We start from the raw sequence: 18,138 nt of genomic DNA, 5'->3' as shown, positions 1-18,138 counted from the left end.
TTTACAATTCAGATTACCTCAAACACCCCTTATGACAACTTGGTCAAAGGCATAAGTCAAAAGTCAAAGTCAATGCTCCGAGTTGACTCAACTCACCGAGTTCCCCCATTAATCAACAAAATCACGAAAAGTCGATCTAAATCGCTGAGTTTCCCCTTTAGACAACAGAATCAGGAAAAATCATTCTAACTCGCCGAGTTCACTCATGAACTCGCCGAGTTCTTGAGTTAGCAAAAACTCTTAATATATTAAGTCACCAATCTCTAAACTAAAAGCTCCACCACTCAGATCTTAACTGAAATAACGTCTGGAAGGGTAAAGTTTCCAAATTTACCCTTAAGAACCATTCCAATGGGTTAGAAACCCAAACCCTAAGCTTAATAGGTTAAGGGCTTAATCATTAATCACCAAATCATCAAGACAAAGCTCATGGATGAAGATCTGGACCTTAAAGGCTGAAAGGTCAAGTAAATTTTCCAACTATACTCTCATGCAAGGCTAGAAGAACCTCAAAAGCTCAAAAGAGACCAAAAGAACGACTTAATGGATGCATGGAGCCCTTAAGACCATAAAGTTGGCATCTTTATGCCACAAGAGTTCCCAGGAACCATGGATCTACAAGAATAACTCATTTAGGACAATTAACTATTGGATTAGGTGTCTAAGCCCATAACTATTATTGGTATGTACTTGACCAAAGAGTAGCATGGTCCATTTGGGTTGCATGACATCGGAATAATTTAGATAGACTTTTGTGAGAAGAGGAAATTTATGATTTATTAATATATTATAAGTTCTAATATATTAATATTATTTAATTACTATTGATCAAGAATTAGTTTGGAATTAATTTTGTGATCACAAGAGACTAATTAAATAAATAGGGATTGATTTGGTAAATCACTCATTCTTATAAAGTGGGCTTATGATCTATAGTTCTTCATGTTGGGCTAAACCCATGTGGTGACCCATGGATACTCCATGGAGGTTAAAACCCATGGATCATGAAGAATGTGGAAAGTCATGAGTTACATGGTGTAACCCTAATGTGCACACTATATAAGAAGCCTCATAGTTCATGAAATGTGACCTAGAGTCTTGGCAAGGAGGGCTAGCCGATTTCATGAGGTGCAATATGATATTCTCTCAAGTTATTCTAATTGTTGGTGGTGTTGTGTGAACCATTTGAGGTGCAACACTCGGGGCACTAAGCACTTTAAAGGTATAAGGAACCAAGCTACAAAAAAAGCATGTCATTCAACTATATTTCATATTGTATATACTCCATAATATGCTAGTTAGGATGATACCTTGAAAATTGATATTTGCATGTATAATAGAGAAAACATAGATCCAATGTATGTAGGGTTGCATGTACACCATAGGAGTGTTCGAATGCTCAAAACCCAACGTTGATATCAGAGACTAGGCTTGTTTTCAATTATACTTGATGCAAATTGCTTAAAAAATCGATTTTTCTGATCATTGTTCAGTGAACTCGCTGAGTCCATGTGAAAATTCATCCTACTCGTCGAGTAGGTTCATGCACTCGACGAGTAGGAGGCCCTGAGTGCAGATTTTCGATGTTTTTAGCAGGAATTGGACTAGGATCATTACCCTAAGCTGTTTTTGATCTTATACACCTGTGTTTTGATGTGGTAATGATCATGCTAATCCAATTTAAAAGATAATTGTCAAAGTTTCAAGTTTTATATTATGTTCATATGGTTATTGAAAATTGTTGATATGAATTATGCATGCTTATGAGTTTTGTTAGATCATAGAAATTATTTGACATGCTTGTTAGTTTAATTGATGCTCTTAAATGCCCTCTGATGAATTCCATAACTTGTCTTCAAGTTATGTAAAATGAAAAGTTTTTCTTTAAAATGAGTCATTAAACTCACAGGTTATAGAAAAATGAAGAGTCTTTTTCATAAATGGTTTTATGAACTCCATAACTTGTCCTCAAGTTATGGATTTCCAAGAGTCCTTTCATTTAAACCTATATTAAAATCATAAGTTATAGATTCCAAAAGTTTTTGAATAGTTCAAAACTTTCCCTCAAGTTTTGGAATCTGTAAAGTTTCACTTATGAATACTTTAATTCCAAATTAAACCATATAATTTTAATAGTTTAAAATTCAACCCTTATATTATTATAGTATTATAGGTTTAATATATATATATATATATATATATATATATATGTATTTATAAGAGTAAAAGTTAGTCTTACCGTTAGTAGGCCTCATTCACGAAGTCGATCTATAAGGGCGGGGGGGGGGGGGGGGGGGTATAAAGTTACTGCCTATAAAATGACAGTTTAATGGGTATCCACTTTCACCCACCGCTCCCTTGACTGGTGGAGGGTCGTTAGCCGAACGGGTAGAATAGGACTCTAATTCTCCCTTTATTAAAAGTATAATGATAAATATAAAGTAACTAAACACTTATAAATTCCCAATCTTAGTTAGTTAGGAAAATGTGAATATGGTGCTAACACATGAAATTACACTTTGCACATTGTTAAGCCGTTAGTGGAGCGTGTGTGGTTAACCAACACACTAATCGGGACTGACAATGCGTGGAAAAGGGTAACTTGATGTTAATCATAGATCAATGGAGCGATTGTGGTTAACCGACACATTGATTAGGTGGTGTAACATTGGGTGTATCAAGTTAATTTGCATGGTTATTCACACCTTGTTTGTGATCCTCGGCATCCCAATCACAAACTTGAAGGGCACAATCGAGATTTAAACATACCATCAAATTGTTTCAATGAATCTCAAAGGATTTAGGAGTTTCAACTCACTTAAAACCAAAAATTCTTTTTCGTTTTTCATGGTGGAAATTGGTAAATCATCATTTACCTACCTTCAAATATTTTGCAGTTTGGATTACGACATCCCTCTTCCAAATTGTAAAATATTGTGTTGGGTCTTAGCCTTATATTTAATTTGGGTGTTATATTAAGGACTTAAATCAACTAACTTGAATTTCTCCCATTGAAGATGTCTAGTTCAGAACCCTATGGTCTTCCTAAATCCTTTGGAACAATCTTTCCTCTTGAAGATGATGTCCCCCGGTTGGATCGTGGAAGTTATACTTCACTTCCTCCACCTCCTCCAATAATTCTCCTTAACCCACAAGTTCGAAGAATTGAAAAATTCAAGGTCACTCAAGCCCTACTTGCAATGAAACATGAAGATGGAAGGCCTGTGTGTACTCATGTCTTAGAGATGAAGTCACATATTGACAGGCTGAGAGTATTGGGTGTCGAAGTCTCAAGGAAGTTGGCTGTTGACTGGGTTCTTCAATCACTTCCTGAGTCATATAGTGAGTTCATTAAGGACTATTATGTGATAGACCACGACATGACCCATATTGATGTTACCTATTTGCTTGTTGCTGCTGAATCAATAATGATTTGGCGCACTGGAAAAGCAAATTTGATGGGAAGATCTACTATCCAAACTTCCATGGACATTGACAATGGAAACATCAGAAGTCCAAAAAAGATTTCTCTTTCTAAGGGAAAGAGAAAGGCTAAGTATGAGATTGTCCTGTGTACCATTACCAAAGAGTCCATATGTTTCGGTTGTCAAGGTAAGGGGCATTGGTTGCGAAGCTGCCTTGACTACATGAAAGATCTGTGAAAAGGTAGAATAAAAAAGTTTGACTCTGCTTTAGGTAAGTCTACTGTCTAACTCTATTAAGTTCCTAATTGTTGATTCTTAATACATGATATGACATGGTTGCATTTTGATGTTTTGTAGGATCATGCAAAGGGAAGGAAGCTTAAAGAAAGAGTATGCTGAGTCTGACCGCGAAGATGGATTTCAATCGCATGGTTCGATGATCGGATTTTTGAGCTGCTGCTTAAGGAGTTATGATAGATTTCTAGGAAATATGTAATAACATAGTTTTCATTTGTAATTTCATTGTAAGGAAATTTTTTCCACATTTTATAAATAAAGAAATTTTTTGTTGATTTTATCTTATCTTATATATCCTTATAATGACATTTATGAAAAATTGATGTTTGTATCTTTCTATTCTTAGCAATATAGATTTGATTATTTCGTTTGTGGTAGTGTCAAAATTTTGCCAAATAAGGAAAGATTATCATCACCCAACTTTCAATTAGACAAAAACTTGGAATTATGCAAGTTGTATTGTATGATGAATGAGAATTTTCATCTTTGGTAAATTAAGATTAATTCCTTGTTCACATGAATATGTGAGTCAAGTGAAGAACTAGGGGATCGGGTACACTAGGTGTGTACTGGTCAAGATCCACCACAAAGATCGATAAGACTATTCGTCATGATTTACTAAAGTTTAGTAAAAATGGTTATGCTTAAAAGTTTAAGTATAATTCTAAAACATTGGAAAAGGTTCAATGTATGGCAGAATGAATGAGAAGAATCAAATTAGGCAAAAAGATAAAAGTTTCTTCAATTTGAAAAGATGGGAGAGTTCTTTAGTATCATGTTTTATGATCATCTTAATATTTATGGAAAACCCATATCACAATTGATCCTCTAAGAACATCTTAGTGCATTCGTATGGCTAAGAAGAGGAATCATGAATTGTTGAAATGGTTAAATCAAAAAGATGAGTCATACTTCGTTCCAAAACAATTCTTAGAGTCATACTCCAAGATTGAGCCTTGAGTGACTTTAAATTAAGAAAGGTTTAAAACACTTATCAAATGTAGACTAAAAGTTTTTCTACTTTTGTACATTTGAAAATGGTAAGTTGTGAAGTTTTGGATAAAACAAAGACCAACTAAGGCCAAATGTGTGAAGTGTTTGTCACTTGTCTTGATTAGAATCCACACTAACTTTTGAACATCTGTTTGTTAAGTAATGTTCCTTGACAAAGTGAATCATATATGCCAAGAGGTCAGTGTGAGTCTTAAAGATCTTGAAAATTTTCAAGAACTAATCAAGAGCAAACCTATTGTTAATCACTAGCACACGACTTGAGGTTTGTAACCTATCGTGTTGACATATTCTTGTTTCGGTGCCCATTCCAGTTAAAGTTGACTATGTATATGGGTTCTGAGAGTTCTCAATTGGTTGTATAACAACCTGGAAGAAATGGTAGGCCCTTGTGCTGCCAGGTGACAAAAAATTAAGAATGAACAAGTTCAGTCCATATGAGTTTGGATTTGTGACTAACCTTGTCTTGTGATTATGGGTTTGACAAATTCACATGGATAGGAACACATAAACCATAAAATCTAAGTGTCATACGGTTCTCTCCGATTCATGAAAATGATGGTGAGGAAACGCTTTCACTAAGTAGATTTTAAATAGTTAGCAATTGTGATACTTGCATTTCTCAAATTCGATTATGATTACGGTATCCCTCTTCATAGTTCGAATTGTGAGAAATGGAAAAAGGTCTAAACAATTGAGACTATGATTACGACATACATCTTCATAGTTCTAAAATTGTTTAGACACACATGTGAGCTATCTAAGGGAAGTTGTATGAGTTTAAGAAGCTTAGATAAAGTCTTATCGAAGCATCTAGTATTAGAAATATGAACTTTGGAAAGAAAGTCAATAAGTATTGATTTCTAGAAGTCCAACTGATTTCTGTGTACATGTCAAAGCTAGTGGGAGCATAAGTGTTATGCTAATAAGGATGTAATTATTATGCTAGTGGGAGCATAATCAATTATGGTAACTATTGCAAGTTAGCAATGTTAATTATAAAAAACAAAAGTTTCAAATCACAAGTTGCAGGGTTTGAAAAGTTGTTTTGCTATAATTAAGGGAGAGAAAATTATCCTTCATTTCAATTCTAAAAGCTTAGATTGAGATTTTAATCACATTTAGTCATATATATATATATATATATGAATGTGATGTTGGAATGGTTCAACATAAGGAAATTCTATCTATGGATGTGTTAATTGCATTCTTAAAATTTGATTATGATTAAGACATCCCTTTTCATAATCCAAATTTTGAGAACATGGAAAATAAGATAATATTATCATGTTCTACGATTTTTCAAATGCCTAGGGCATTAAGAGGGAAAAAGGACTAGAACCGGTTATGACTAAAGTGGTTGAGCAACTGTTAAGGACAATCTAAGGTTCGACAAAGATTGGTCGCTTAAGGATAGTTGGAAGTATGGTAATGGAAAGACCATATTAACATTATTAAGAATAGACAGGAGTCTATTAATAATGAATTGTCATATGGAAAATATGGAATGTTTCCATATTGGAAGTTGAAGAATGGATAAGAAAGTTAGAAACTTTTTTGCAAGAAGGATGTTTAAAGGAATGTACTTTGAATTTGAGACTTTATTTCAATGGGATTGTCTTGTAACAATCTCCAAAGGAATATTTTGTAATATCATTGGTCAAGTCTCTGTGACTTTTGGTACCTAGACATTATAAAAGAAACATTGCATGATAGTTTAGAATCTAACACTTCCTACCATTGACAAGAATTTGGAATTCTTACACTTGCAATAAGGATTTGGAATTTTGAAATGAGAATTATTGAAATGTTTTTAAATTGATCTATTTCACAAAGTAAGGACTATAGACAAACATAGTGTGCATGCTTGGAGCATGGCATAACTATTGTTTAGAAAAACATAGTGTGCATGCTTGGAGCATGGCATGACTATGGTTTTAATTCAAGTATCAAGTTGATTATTCGAAACATCATACAATGAATAATGAGTAATCAATATGACTCAAAAGTTTTTGGACCATATAGGATTAGTATTATTCTTGTGTTTCACTTTGCATGTTTTGACTTCCCGAATAACTAGGTTATTCAAACCATCCATATTCGATTGTACTTTGGAAGTAGGTATTGAGGCAAGACTGTCATGACTGGGTCTGTAGTTTGTCTAGGACAAAGTGGCTACAGTGTTCATGAGTGCTCCTGGAATAAGATTCGAGTATTGGATTCAACCCACGCTCATTTGGATCATTTCATGGATATTATCACGAGTGATCATGAGACGATAATATCTTATATTCTTCAAACGGAGACGTGTGAGTTGTAGTTGCGAGTCGGTTGCACATTTACATATGTAAACAAACCAGTAACTTGGTTGTTATAAAACATATCATTGTGTGTAATTTGATGAGTGAGTACAAGTGAGCATTTGGGTCGAAGTTTATCCGTTCCTTTTACCCCCATGTGGATAAAAGCGATATCTGTGGGCCCCTCGATGATTTAGTGATGACACCCCTAAGTGTTTGGCCAAGCCTGGACTGATTTGATTTGTTTAATTAGTCGGTTGTCATAAATCGGAAATCGGGAAACAACAGATGGACAGAGAGAATGATTAAAATCCATGTCTCATGTCCATATAATATCTAGAATGGAGGAGTATATGATCCCTTATCTAATGGACACGCATTGACTAGATCATAGTTTGACAACGACTTTTAAGAGCTACGATTGCTAGTCGGGTTGGAGTCGTACTTGCAATAATAGTTATTAGAATTATCCAAGTGGGAGACTGTTGGATTAGGTGTCTAAGCCCATAACTATTATTGGTATGTACTTGACCCGATAGTAGCATGGTTCATTTGGGTTGCATGACATCCAAACAATTTGGATAGACTTTTGTGAGAAGAAGATATTTATGATTTATTAATATATTATAAGTTCTAATATATTAATATTATTTAATTAGTATTGATCAAGAATTAGTTTGGAATTAATTTTGTGATTAAAAGAGACTAATTAAATAAATGGGGATTGATTTGGTAAATCATTCATTCTTATAAAGTGGGATTATGATCTATAGTTATTTATGTTGGGCTAAACCCATGTGGTGACCCATGGATACTCCATGGAGGTTAAAACCCATGGATCATGAAGAATGTGGAAAGTCATGTGTTACATGGTGTAACCCTAATGTGCACACTATATAAGAAGCCTCATAGTTCATGAAATGTGACCTAGAGTCTTGGCAAGGAGGGCTTGCCGATTTCATGAGGTGCAATATGATCTTCTCTCAAATTATTCCAATTTTTGGTGGTGTTGTGTGAACCATTTGAGGTGCAACAATTGGGGCACTAAGCACTTTAAAGGCACAAGGAATCAAGCTACAAAAAAAGGTATGTCATTCAAATATATTTCATATTGTATATACTCCATAATATGCTAGTTAGGATGACACCTTGGAAAATCGATATTTGCATGTATAATAGAGAAAACATAGATCCAAGGTATGTAGAGCTGCATGTACACCATAGGAGTGTTAGAATGCTCAAAAACCAACACCAACACCCCCATCAACCACTCAAACTTGGCTAAACCATGGAAACTAGCCCTAACAAGGAGATCTAAGCATATAATAAGCAAGTTTGAGATTTTATACATGAAAAATGATGGAAACGGAGCAAGGAATCGAGATCTACAAGCTCCTTATTGAATCCCCACCTTACACTAAGATCCTATTCCTTTAATAAGCTTCAAACACCCCAAAATGCACTTAAAATGGGCTCACAACACTCAAGGAGGATCTAGGTTTTCGAGATTAGGGTAAGGGAAATGGAGGCTGGAAATGAGGCCAACACCTAGGAATTAAGGTGTTTAAATATGGTGCAAAACCCCGAAATAGGGTTTCTCAAATAACATCCAACTCGTCGAGTTGATCCTCAAAAATGCGCGTGCCAAAGACTTCCAACACGTCGAGTTTCCTTTCCTAAACTCGACGACTTGGCCTTTAGCAAGGATAATTTATTTCCATAATTACCTTCTAGATTATGGGAGTTACATCTCCTCTACTTCACTCGATGAACTTTATGATCCTTTCATCTTTATTTTTTCTCTGCCTCATCCCATAGGATGAGTTGGAGCTTCATATGGCTCATCATTGTTGAGATCATTCCATCCGATACGTGTATCGGGAGATTAACTGTGGGTTGACTCCGAAGTTTTCTTTGTGGACATACCCGCGTAACCATCATGACTTTTTAGATTTAGCGATTTTCGATTGCCCTTCACAACTCCCCAAAACGACTCATTGGCAAAAGCTCTTCTGACTTTCGCCTTGTAAATCATACAGACTTTAGCCATGACATCCACCTCAGTTGCACCGCTTTGGGGTTATGGATCGTGTTCAGGTAGATGCCGTTGAACTCCATTGCGGATCGGTTGGCGGTCCTCCATTTCGAGTAAAGTGAATCGGGATTGCGGTACTTCCTTTTCACACGTTGACAAAAATTAAGCCAAACTTTTGCATTGAAGGTTGTGGAGTCTTTGTTATTGTTGTGGATTGGGTCGTCCGACATAGCCATGATTGCGCTAGTGCCTTCTCTTCATCATCCGTCCACCCTCTACATGAAGCCCTCTATTTTCCTTTTTTTGTACTTGTGGTTCGACTTCGGGCTCTTGAAATGACTCTTGAACGGGATCTTTAACGTGGCCTTCTTCGGAACAATTGATTGACTTATCGAGTACGCGATGTGGTTGGGATTGAAAATTACTTTGCGGTTGAGGTTAAGAAAAGAATTGAGTTTCTTGAACCGTTTCAAACGGATCAAGATTGACATTAGGACGAGGTGTTGGTTGATATTGGTTGTGGAAAAATTCCATTGGTTTAGAAAAGAACGTATTGAATGAAAACATTTTCGGAGCCACTGTAGAAAAGCTGTAACTAGCAGGAGAGTGAATAGGTTGATCAAATGATAGTCGATAACATGGTGGTAATGGAAGGGTTGGGGATGGAAGGATTGGTGATTAAGTGTTTGAAGGTTTGAAGCTTCCTTTTTGTTAGCTCTTGGGGTTTTCTTTGTTTGTGATGAAGACATTTTTCTTTGGTGAATTGAAAGAGTTTGTGAGAGAGATAATGATATTTTGTGTGTGTAAAATGTGAGAGCATGATTTGATTTATGGTAGTTGAATGATACTTGAAAATTTTGATTTTTATTATATAGAAATGTTTTTTTTTATTATTTGAAGAAGTTGGTGAAAATTAAAAGTAGAAGAGTAAATTACACGAATGGTCCTTATGGTTTAGGGTAATTTGCACGTTTGGTCCTTAACTTATTTTTTTTAACTCGGAAGGTCCTTACTGTTTGTTTTTGTTACACGTTTGGTCCCTATCTTACATAAAAAGTCTATTTTTCCCTTTAGTTTTTAATTTATTTAAATAAACACACCTCTAATCTCACCATTCTCACCTTACCTTACGTACCCCATTATTTTTTTCCTCTTTAAATAATAGTATTTTTAGGTATGAAAGGGATCAAGCGCGTAACAAAAACAAACAATAGGGACAAAACACGTAATAAAAATAATCAGTAGGGACCTTCCGAGTTAAAAAAATAAGTTAGGGACCAAACGCGAAAATTACCCCAAACCATAGGGACTATTTATGTAATTTACTCAAAGTAGAATTAAATTGAGTAGTCAAAGGCAATTAAATTGGATGGTTAAAGGTAGACGACATATTTTTGGTAAAATGAAATTGAATTCAACCAATAAAAAATTGGTGGAAAATTAATTTCGGAATTTATGTTTGGGATTTGAAATCATTAAAACTGTTTTTTTTTTTTTTTTTTTTTAAATAAAATGTGAGAAGTTGGTGGAAATTTACTTGGCAATTTAAGTTTTGGCATTCAAAATCAGTCAACCATTTTAGCAATCCGGTCTAATAAACTCGGACCAATCACAACCCCCCAATCCTTTCTCTTTCCTCTCGCCAAATAGCTAACGAATTGGGCATAACAAGCCCCCTGGCGAGCGCTAGGGGGCGGTATTCTCTTCTTCGTAGCGAGCATAACGAGCGACTAGCGACCGACCACTCCATTCAGCCTAAGCACGACACCAAATTAAAAGGAATTGAACCAAAATAAAAAATGAACCTCCACCACCACTACCATCAATTAACACCCTAAATCTACTTAGAATTAGGGCAAATCGACGAAAAAGAAGAAGAAGAGGAGAATACATTTGTATTTAACGTTGTCAATATCTAATTAGAAAAAACACAAACCCTAAATCAAAATTTGCATCTGGGTTTACCATGGTGGGTTTATTTCGAACGGAGAAAAAGAAGAAGGTCCATGGCATCAATGGTGTTAACAAAATAGAATCTCATATTAGAATTTGTTACCCAAACTGATGTGCAGTTGGACGGAGCTTCTAAATGGCGGCGTGAGGAGGCGGAGTAGTACAACAGAGATCAAAGTAGATCGGAAACATTGGACGACAACAACTTTAGACTTGCAATTTTCTGACGGCTCTGACGAGACAGTTGAGGTGGAGAGCGGTGGCTTTAGGTTTGAGTTTAGAGAAGAGGGAGAGATGTATTTTGAGCAGATCGTGGCTTTAGAAAGGAATGAGTGGGGTAGGGAAGGGGGTTATGTGGGATCCAATTGTTTTAATAATATCAAAATTAATTTTCTGAAATAATTTTAAATATAAAAAAATAATGTAAAGGTGTAAAAGTCTTTTTATGTCGGTAAGGGATGAAAATTGTAACAAAAGTAACTATAAGGACAGTCCAATTGCAAAAAAACGTTAGGGACCAAACATTAAATTTACATAAATCATAGGGACGATTTCAATAATTTGTTCAAATATTTAAGATGTATGTTCACAATAATAAAATTTATGATAATTTACACTGTTGTCCCTCAATTTAAAAAAAAATATAGTTTTGTTTCAAAATAGTTTTCTTCTACAATTTTGGTGCTTATTTTCAACAAATGTAACGATTTAGGTCCTTAGTTGGTTAAGAAACTGTATTTTCAATGTTTAATACTTGGAATTTTGGTGTTTAAAGGGACCAAACTCGTTAGGACAAATGGAAATAGGTACCAAAATTGCAAGTTGAATCTACTTAGGACCAAAATTGATATTTTGGAACAATTTCACCAACAACTAACTTACTCTAAACTTTAAAAAGGAGCGAGACAAACCACGGGCAAAACATGATCAATAGAAGTCAGGGGGCCAAAACCATATTTATAACTTTTAATCATATTGATAAAAGCCATTCAAGGTTTTTATAGTTTTTTACACCGAACAATTTTGTTTTCTAATGTACGTTTATACCAAATTTAGATCGTACGTTTATACCAAATTTAGATCGAGCAGTATTAATTCTACTAACGCAGTTTCAGAAGTTAATTGATCTTGATTTTTTGACTCACTACAAAATAATAGTAGATTTATTAGTATATTAAGTTGGATGTTTCAATATATTTTTGGAATTGGTTTTGTATAGTCCACATATAAAAATAAAATAAACAATTTATTTTATCCATTTCTTATAATAATTATCAAAGGCATTAGATTTATATTAAAAATATATTATATGAACATCCTTATTTAAAGAAAAACTATTTTACGTCAAATTTTGCTTCAACATCATATATATATATATATATATATATATATATATATATATATATATATATATATATATATATATATATATATATATATATATATATATATATATATATATATATATATATATATATATATATATATATATATATATATATATAATTTTGTGTAACATCTTCGTGATCTAAATTATAAAAAGGCTTACATGGTATATGAAAATTAGAATTGTATCTCCTCCGTGATTTGGAAGCTCATCAATAAAGACTTTAGTACAAAATATTTATAATACTATTTAGTCACAACATGTCGAAATTAAATTGTGATATTTAGTGGAACAAAAAGTTGGGGGGCCATGGCCTCCTCCAGCCCCTAAAGACATCAGACAAACATATTCCAGTCTATCTAAGAGTTTCGAGATTATATCTTTAGGTACTTGTATGATATTTTATAATTCTAATGTGATTCTTCGTGTCCTTCGAGTGTTGCTGCTCCGGGCGCGTATTGCTATTACACTACACATTTAAAATGAAAGTTAACGCAACAGAAGAAAAACATGAAGCTTATAATGATTACCTAACGAGAATGACATATGAAAAGGATGAAACCTTAATGATGCAAAAGTTAACGCAAAAGAAGACAAACATGAAGCTTATAATGATTTTCTAATGAGAAAAGGACATATGAAAACGAAGAAATCTTAATAATACAAAAAAATGCCAACATGCTACATTAATGTTTAATCCATCATTTGTTGCAAAAGAAAGTCACCAAGACCAGTCTTACAACAACTTGGAAGTGTATTATCTAATACGGACATATATAATTTTACTATATTTGTAGAAAAAATATGTTGTTCCATAATAGGTGTATTGTTGATTCGATTGTTCATGTAACAATTAGTTTTTATAACTCAACATTGTTACGAATTATTTTCATTAATGTTATTTTCATGAGATAATCTCTTAAAAAATATATATTACTCACAAATGTCTAGTATCAAAAAATGTATTAAATACATGTATCGTCTATATTATTGGATAAAGTTTTGCACGATCTTTTTTTTTGTAGGTTTCTCTTAGAAGGTTTGGAACGGCCAAGTTATCACCTTATCTTTCAAATCGACAAAAAAAAAAGTCGAGCTCCCATTTTCTAAAATTTATCATAATTGTCACGTATCAGCTACTAATATTGATTCCGTAGTGGTATAGCTAGTCCCATGTTTCTTTTCAAAAAAAGCCAAATATAAGGGAAATACTCATATATAAAGCAGATATTAATCTCTTTAAGTACATTGAAATATATGAATAGAATCAAAAAGAGAAAATCCAAACAAAAACTAATTACGTACACCCTTCTCATCGTAATTAGTAAACACTAGATCTAACAAAATAAAGCTAAAGCGATCGCCAAGAAACTGAAGGGTACCACGGCAGTGAAAGATGGAGCAAAACTGGGTGATGGCTGTTGTAGACTGGTGCTATGTGTGGGTGGAGAAACCGGTGCGGGAGTGGCGGGTGTTGCTGTTGGTGAAGGGGTGGCAGATGTAGCGGAGACGTTAATGGTGAGTTTCTGACCAATTTGGCAATGAGTTCCAACGGTGCAGATGTAATAGTGTGTACCAGGTGCGTTCAAGGTGACTCTAGCGGGGCCGGTAGTGGAGATGGAGATGGGGTTGGCGGTGGTGCATAGGCCGTACACCGCCTGCGGTACTTCAACAACGTTATGGAATCCGGTGATGAAGTTAAAGAGAAGAACATCGCCGACTCTGAAGGTCTGAGTTGATGCCCAGGTGGTGTAAGCAGAAGGTCCGTTGGGAGGAATATTCCAGCCCAAGGCGTTACCGACCACATGGGTAGTTTGAGCATCCGTGCCATGAAACTGCACAGATGCAAGCATGAGCGCCATAATCACCACCAAATTGATATTTAAACCTGACATTTTTTTGTCCTTGAAATTCTTGGAAAGTGAAATCTCAGATGAATATGAAGAAGGATTTTGAAGGTTAATTAATGGTGTTTTGATTTGTATTTATAGGGAATGGTTGAAGGGACGCGTAGTATATCAGCAACAACCACAAAAAGGAAAGACGTATTTGAAATCTAGAAGGAAAGGCGTATTTGAAATCTAGAAGGATTTTGAAGGTTAACATTTAAAAAAAAATGTATAAAAGAGTTGAGAGGATATTTGTCTATTTGAGAGGGTTAATATGGGTCATGGCCCTCCTGCTTTTTGATAGTGTAAACTATATTGGCCTATTTTATATACTGATAATCGTTTTTTTTTTTCCTAACTTTATGGTTCCCAGGCCCCTACGTAAGTATATGTATTTATATTTATATTTATATATGTGATTTAAAAGATTATTTAGTTAAGCAGTAACTCAAAATACCAAGAAAATCAGCTTTATCTGATAAATTCTGCAACTATGCAACCAATTAAATATCTAACATAACTATAAGATTGCTGAAAAAATCAATAACATTTCAAATATAATTAGGTAACTAAATTTTAGAAACAAAATCTTTAGAAAAAGATAATAAACTAATCTAATATCCAATTTACAATCTCGATCTTTGATAAAACACATAACCTAAATTAGAAATCATCAATCTCTTTCTCCGCCCAAAAAGAACTTGCTCATTGGAAAACATAAGGCACCACTTGCGTTTGCGTTAGAAACCCTTGATGACATATGTATCTTCGACCAACCATAAAACCGGGTAAATTCCTATGCCATAATTCATAGGAATTTCATAGGAATTGATGCAATTCCAATTCCATACAACTGTGTACACATCTAAACAGAAAATCAAATGAGACATACAATTATTCAATACATCTATGCAATTTCATACATGTATACAATACATCTACTCAAATGAGACATATAATTATGCAATTTCATACATGTGTAAAATATATCCAATTCCAACTCATACAAACATGTACACACCTAAACACAAAATAAAACAAATCATGTCCAATTTCATTTTCATGCCTAAACAAATAACACAAAACATAAATTTGCCCATTTTTGTCCAATTTTGCCAAAATATATACACATCTAAACACAAAATCAAAAAAAATCATGCTCAATTTCATTTTCATGCCTAAACAATTAACACAAAACAAATTTTTGCCGAATTTGCCCAAAACAGAATAAAAAGAAAAAAGAAATCAGAATCTTACCTCAAAATGACCGGTGTAGCTAGCTGTAGAGGCTGGTTGCGGTGAAGGACTGACGATGGTGAAGGCTGCAACAGGAAATAATGTCCCAAAATCAGAGGTGAAAGCTGTAACCGGAGAAAAAACGTCAAAACTGGAGTAAAAACCTTGACCAATCATGAAGTTAGGAAGAATAGAAGGACCAAAAAGCATACCTACTAGTTTTCGGCGAAGGGGAGTTACCAAATGAGGTATGGTCGGCAACAGAAAGAGAAAAAAAGAGAAACCGGAAGTGAAATGACGTAGTCACCGAGCTTGATGGGGGCTAATCCCTCTGCCGACGACAATTCGTTGGTATAGGGTATCCAAGACTACGTCGTTTTGATTATTGATGAAATAAAGAAAATAATTAAAAGCAGGAAGTTGTACTGGTGACACGTTGTCAGGATTGCCATTTCACCCGGATTGCCAGCGTGGCAAGGCGACGACGCACCGTCGGTATAGCTCTCCCACAACGGTATCGTTTCTTCCTTCTGCATCATGGAATAAAAATAAAGGTAAATTACATTTGTCATGACATATACCAATGACATGTCGTTGATATACGTTTTCAGAAGGGCACGAAAAACTTTGCGGTTCCCGCCTAACCAACTGATATATCGTCGACACACAGTTCAAGCTCAAAGATTGTTGGTTAACCCTGTACCGATGACACGTCGTATGGACAACAACCATCTTCCAAAATGCCCTCAATTGACCAAAAAAAGTAAACCTAACTTTGGAAATTTTGCTTCGCTTACATCTTAACCTAAGCAAATTTGCAAGTTCAGAAATCGTTAACGTGTAAAATAAATTTACTAAAAATTGAGGTTTTCAATTTCAAACTACTTATGTGTGGGAAATAGAAGGTGAGAAAAATGCAACGTGACCTTTTCGTTTATGACGCGAGTATGGATATTTCCAAGTTCTTTATCAACTCGAAGGCATTCTTGTTCTTTTTTCTCGCCATTACGGATTCTGACATCACCAGACAACGGTGAGAAAATCGTTCTCTATTTGAGGGTGCAATAAAGGGGCTTGGGAGAATCAGGTTCTTGGGTATAACGGAGGGCTTTTGAAGACGGTTGTTGTCGGCATCACCACCTTACGTCCTTAAACGGTATACCGCTATAGTTAATAGATAAATGAAATGGTGGAACAAGCATCGTCAACTTGATAGTGATCATCTTTAGAAGGCCAACGGTTGCCGATGGAGGTGGAATTGAGAATCAATATATGTGAAGTGGTTGAAGACAGATGGTGAAGTCACTAACTTATAAAGATGTCGCAAACGGTGGAAGGAGTAAATAACATTTTTTTAGAATGACAAGGATATTATTAAATCAAAACTAACACACCAACCAAAACGAAAGTTACATAAGAACAAACATAGGACTTTGCAGCCAACCGGACCACTAAACTTAGAATTATGTCTAGTTTGACACCAGTTGAAAGAATTTAAAACAATGCTATCAAAAACCAATGACCACTTTGGCTCAACATTACCAAAAAGTGGCTTATTCCTAAAATTACAAATTTGTCACCAAGAAACTACAAAGACAACTTCCAGAAATAGCCTTTGAAGAGATGATATGCACAACGCCGACAAGAAAGATAACCACTTTCATAACAAAACAACAAAGGTATGTCAATCTCCCACCAAAGAAGAATTATCTCTTGAATTTCCAAAGCAAGCGTGCAAGAGAAGAATAAATTGTTCACCGAATCAGTGCCAATCGCACATATACGAAGGCATCTAGTCACCTTAGGACACATAGGCAACCTAGTAGAATCAATATGGGCCCTAGCTGAAGCAACGAAAGAATCACCTGTTCCACATAACCTCTAAAACCATCTATCTAAGATAGGAGACAAATAAACCATCTCTAGAAGTGCAAGCAACATGTTGCCCTGCTCCATCTCTACCCCTCTTGATTCTCTTCTAAACGAGGAAAACAACATCCCACTCAATTTCTCTACAACCGAAACTTGCTTATTTATTTCCAGTAAAAATAATCTAGGAAACCTTGTCATTAAAGGGGTATTATCTAACCAGGTATCCTTCCTGAATATCGTCGACTCACCATTGGATACAATCCTCTTATAATAAGATAATAAATGGACACCTTTAGACTTGAGTTGATGTATATAAGCAAGAATATCCGTCCAAATTGATTTATAAGAAGGAGTGGAAATATTCAAGTTACCATCATAGTCATGAATAACTTTAATTACCTGACCCCATAAAGAATCAGGTTCTTTAAAAAACCTGCACACCCATTTAAAAAGGAGAGCTCTGTTGACAACAAAGAATCTGTTAACCCTAAGACCCCTATTCTCTTTGGAAGCCAATACCGTATACCAACTAACCCAAGATAGTTTCTTAACACCCTCATCAACACCAAGGGAAAACTCCTTATCAAAGAATCTAACTTAGCCAAAATACCAATAGGAGCCTTAAAAAAGGAAAAGTAATAGGAAGGAACCGAGCCTAAAATTGACTTCAAAAGAGTAAGTAATACCACCAATCGATAAGGCTTTCACTTTGCATTTAGACAAACTAGAAACT

At 34.8% G+C, this 18,138-nt stretch overlaps 1 long non-coding RNA gene and 1 pseudogene across 2 annotated transcripts; both read right to left on the bottom strand.

Annotated features, from left to right (window-relative positions):
- Positions 1 to 13,664: 13,664 nt before the first annotated feature.
- LOC145001980 (umecyanin pseudogene) lies at positions 13,665 to 14,366 on the bottom strand (annotated as a pseudogene).
- Positions 14,367 to 14,825: 459 nt separating this feature from the next.
- LOC145001566 (uncharacterized) lies at positions 14,826 to 17,687 on the bottom strand. Of its 2 annotated transcripts, none has more exons than XR_013661643.1 (4): positions 16,137 to 17,687; positions 15,746 to 16,063; positions 15,555 to 15,658; positions 14,826 to 15,150 (listed from the first exon to the last, which is right to left on the bottom strand). It is a non-coding gene; the product is annotated as an uncharacterized LOC145001566 (long non-coding RNA). The 2 variants fall into 2 exon arrangements; XR_013661642.1 differs by having other exon boundaries at positions 14,826 to 15,162; positions 16,137 to 17,686.
- Positions 17,688 to 18,138: the final 451 nt, after the last annotated feature.

This window comes from Lactuca saligna, chromosome 6, assembly GCF_052625555.1.
Source record: "Lactuca saligna cultivar CGN05327 chromosome 6, ASM5262555v1, whole genome shotgun sequence".
Classification (NCBI taxonomy): Eukaryota; Viridiplantae; Streptophyta; class Magnoliopsida; order Asterales; family Asteraceae; genus Lactuca; species Lactuca saligna.
Note: the sequence above shows the minus strand (reverse complement) of the source record. Positions and strands in the feature narration are given on the sequence as shown.